Consider the following 5000-nt stretch of genomic DNA (forward strand, 5'->3'; position numbering starts at 1 on the left):
AAGAGAGAAAAAAAGAAAAAAAAGGCAAAAAAAAAAAAAAACAAACGAGAAGTAAGAAAGTAAAAAAAGAAAAGAAGAATAGAGTAGTACGTCGGTGAAATTTTTTTTGTCTGACAAGATGATATTGGAAAATCCACGGTACATGATGTGTGAGTATTTATTTCTCGCTCTCTTTACAAGCTAAAAATGGTGGAACGCATTTATCGAGATAAGGATCGTCTTCGACGCAAGGATAACATCGTACTTTCTCTATCTTTCTCTCTCTCTCTCTCTCTCTCTCTCTCTCTCTCTCTCTCAATCTCAATCTTTCTCTCTTTTAGTAAAAGCTCATAATCGTTTTTTTTATCTTTTTTTTTTCTTTTCTTTTTTTTTTTCTTTTTTTTCTCATTACACGATTCTCGTTATTCTTTCGCACACGCGAACGCGATTTCAATTTGGAAGATCGATTAACGAACGGATATGGGGTACGGGCCGAATATCGATACAGGCCATCGTATAAACCTCTCAATATTTATTTAAAAAGGATTTACAGAAATTCATTAGTTCATTCGTTCGTACTTTTGCTCAATCGTTCGTTCGTACGTACGTACGTATATATACGTACGTACTTACTTATTTACTTATTTATTTAACTTACTTACGTTCTCTCTTTCGTTCTTACGTTCTTTCGTCCTTTCATCCTTTCGTTCGTTCGTACGTACTTTTCGCGAATTTATATTATAATGATTAACACGAACGAGGAAGCAAAGAGAATGAAAGGATATAAGGTTTCTATGAAATTGGAAGAAAAAGGGACAAAAAAGAAAACAAAAAAAAAAAAAAAAAGAAAAGAGAGAAAACAAAAAATATCAACACGAAAAAAGAAAACGAAAAAGAAAAAATAGAAACGAAGAAAGAAATAGAGAATCGAATTAAAAAAAAAAAAAAAAAAAAAAAAAAAAAAAAATGGAGAAAACGAGCCAGATCCTTTCTGATGTAGCTGGATCGAAGTAATGGACGGGATAGAGGGAGGAGGAATAGGAGGAGGAGGAGGAGGAGGAGAAAGAGGATGAAGGTAATGTTGGTGATAATGGTGGTGGATGGGATGGATGAGAGTGGTCGGACGAACGCTGATAAGCGATAACATACAAATCGAAATTCACAAATCGCGAGAACGTTCGCAAACTCACAATCTCGATTTGTTTGTTGCCATTAGCGAGAATCGATTATCTCGCGTTCCTATTCCTTTTCTTCTTTATCTTCTTATTCTTCTTCCCCTTCTTCTTTTTAATCTTCGTCTTCTACGCTATATACCTTATTTCCCTTTTATCTATTTAATTTTTTTTTTTTTTTAATCGTTTCTTTATCTTCACTCTCTCTCTCTCTCTCTCTCTCTCTCTCTCTCTCTCTTTCTCTCTTTCTCTCTCTTGCTCTTTTATTTCCTTTCGAATCTGATAGATATTTTAGTTATTTTCAAGTGTATCGTGCCTCGTTTATCGCTTCCATTAAATGGATGCAAATACAAACGTTATCAGTACCGTGATATACTACGTATATTGCTTATTTCATTTCTTCTTCTTTTTCTTCTTCACCCATTTCTTCCTCTTCCTCTTCCCCTTCTTCATTTTCTTCATCTTTTTAATATCTTTTCCTTCTTCTTTCTTTCTTTCTTTCTTTCTTTCTTTCTTTCTTTCTTGTTTGTTTTTCTAAACGGGTTCTTTGGCAAAACTTATTACACATAGGTCGACGTTATAATTAATAAATAATAAAGGTATTAAATAATAATGATTAATAATAATAATAATAATAATAATAATAATAATAATAATAATAATAATAATAATAATTATGATGATGATAATGATGATGATAATGATGATGATAAACATAATGATAGAAATAATAGTAATAATATTTATAATAATATTAATAGAAATAATAATAATAATAATAATAATAATAATAATAATAATAATAATAATAATAATAATAATAATATTATTATTATTATAATAATCGTGACAATAAAATGAGATTATCGATAATAGAAAATAAAAAGAATAATAATAATAATAATAATAATAATAATAATAATAATAATAATAATAATAATCATTCGGTTATTACGATATAATAATGAATTAATTAACAATGTGAAAATACATACACAGACACATTTTAGTCGATTACAGAGGTGAGAAAGAGAGACCGTGATTCTTTAACGTATGATATTTTGTTTGTGAAACGCGAAGAGACATTTTCGATAAGGGACCGCCATTGGTACCGTTTAACTTTTTTTTTTTTTTCTATTTTTCTTTTCTTTTCTTTTTTTTTTAACCATTTTCGTTATCCTTTTTCTCCTTTCCATACGATAGAACAAAAGGTGGCCCTTTTCGATCGGTAACAACCCAACGCTTCCCTCCTCGTTATCGACCAGAAAGCTCTTTGCCTGCGAGACTACAAACGTTGAAGTCAACGACGACAAGAAGAAGAGTCATAAACGTTTCGTTTAACAGTACTTTTCCTTTGTTTCTGTTATTTTTTTGTCCCTTGTTGTTATTGTTATTGTTGTTGTTGTTGTTGTTGTCATTGTTTGCTATTGCTGTTACTGTTGCCGATCATTAACGATCATTAACGATCGTGATCGTTTAACGATATTGATCGTAAATATAAAATGTACGTTTTTTTCTTTTCCTTTTTTCCTTTTTCGCGAAAGAGAAATCGAAGAATAAACGAAAGCACGATCTTGTTGATTCAATTAACGCGCCTTTCTTTTTCTTTTCCTTTTCTTTTTTTTTCCTTTTTCTTTTTTTTTTTTTTTGTTAAATTTCTCTCCCTTCTTTCTCTCTCTCTTTCTCTCTCTCTCTCTCTCTCTCTCTCTCTCTCTTTCTCTCTATATCTATCTATCTATCTATCTTTATCTATCTGAATAACGTGAGAACACGATCACGTGCAACGATCGTCGTGCACTCTGGCGGCCACCGACAGTCGCCATTGTCGTTCTTTTGCTCGAAAGGGGGACGTCGTAGCCACGTGAATATTTCAAATGATTAAATAATATTTAAAACACGTTTCGAACTTCTTTCGCCGCGTCTTCGTAATGATCCGTAAATTAATATTGCATAATACAAACAAACGAGTATAACGTAAAACGATCGAATTCGCGTGAAGGAAATAATCTTCGTCGATGTAATTATTTTCTTGTTTCTTTTTTTCTTTTCTTTTTTCTTTTTTTTTTTTTTTTTCTTGTTCTTGCAACCGTACTTCGATCGACGCTCGTCATTTTTTTCGTCCTTCTTTTTTTTCCCATTTTTCTTTTTCTTTTTTTCTTTTTTCCTTTTTTAACGTTTTCAATTAATTAATTAATTATAATTAATTTTCTCGTATAATGTATCGCCGATACTATATGAACATTCAACGATCATCGTAGTGACAATTATTAACGTTAATAAAATATGTTCCAATCGTTTTCAAAAATTCCACGTGTTAAATATAATCGCGCGAAAGTAATTTCGAGAACAACTTTACATGATTGTTTCTATGGTAATTACTTACATGCCGTAGATTTATTTAAAAAGCTTTTTTTTTTTCAATGGTGAAAAATCAATGAGCGAAAGAAATTCGAAAATGTCGGTTGTTCGTCATCGCGCGTACTTACTTACGTACAATTACGTTAGTGGGCCGAATTGATTGGACCGATTCGTGTGTTCTTTTTTTTTTTTTCGTAAATATATATATATATATATATATATATATATATTATAATAATGTGAAAAGTGAGTGAAAAATTATTGAAAAAAAATTACTTAGTCAAATTGTGTTTCTAATTTTGCTTGTATTTTTTTTTTTTGTAACTGTGATTATTATATTCTTTTTTTTTTATTATTAATATTTATTTATTTTTTTTTCATTTATTTATTCATTATTATCTTTCCTTTATCTCCGTCCCGAGCATAACCTCTCATTGTGACAAGCATCTTCGTCGATCAATTGGAACAAGGTTTAAACACGAGAGATCTACCGTGAAGATTTTCGATTTTTTATATGCTTCTTTCTTATTTCTTTTAAAGGTATGTACGTAAGAGCGTTCCTTTTTTCCTTTTTCTTCCTTCGTTTTTTTTTCAAAAAAAAAAAAAAAAAAAAAAAAAGAAAAAAAAAACAAAAAACTTCGACAAATTGACAAATTAAATATCGTATTGAAAATAGTTTCGCAGGTTTGTTTGTTTTAAATTTGATAGGATATGTTGTCTTTTCTTTCTTTTGTTTTCTATTACATATTTAACTTTAACGTTTTCTTCTTCTTCTTTTTTTTTTTTTTTTTTTCGTTTTTTATTTGTTTTTCTCTTAACCATGCAAAGTCCGTCAAAGATGCGTCTCCGAATATCGAGGTAAAACTCTCGACAGTATTACTAATTAAGCATAGGAATCCACGAACGTGTAAGTATGTGTGTACGCGTGCGATCTCTTCCTTCGTTAACGTTAACCATTAACATAACGTTAGCCATTAATTACGAGTGTGTGTCCGTAATTGGCTCGCTCGTTACGGCCAACGAAATCGCGGAAGCGACAAGCGACTTCCTCGTTTTAAAGTAATCGAAACGGAACGTATAACAACGAGCGCGCAACGAATATGTACGTATATACATACATACATACATAGATACGCATATATATATATATACATACATATATGTATATATACATACACATACGTGTACAATTATTATTAATTAATAAGTTACATAGAGATAACGATCTGACATTCTTCCCTTTTTCGCAATTAGACGTTCTCGAAAATAAATTTTATCGGTGGCTCGGATAAAAGATGAGAGAGAGAGAGAGAGAGAGAGAGAGAGAGAGAAAGGGAAAGAAAAAAAAAGGAGAAAGGCGAGTAAAGAGATAAAAATAGAAAAAATTAAAAATTAAAAAAAAAAAATAAATAAATAAATAAAAAAAGAAAGAAAGAAAGAAACGTTTCTACTACGTCAACGACGTTTACAAGTCTTCGTACTTTCGTTCCG

The sequence above is a fragment of the Vespa crabro genome, chromosome 2 (assembly GCF_910589235.1).
Source record: "Vespa crabro chromosome 2, iyVesCrab1.2, whole genome shotgun sequence".
NCBI lineage: Eukaryota > Metazoa > Arthropoda > Insecta > Hymenoptera > Vespidae > Vespa > Vespa crabro.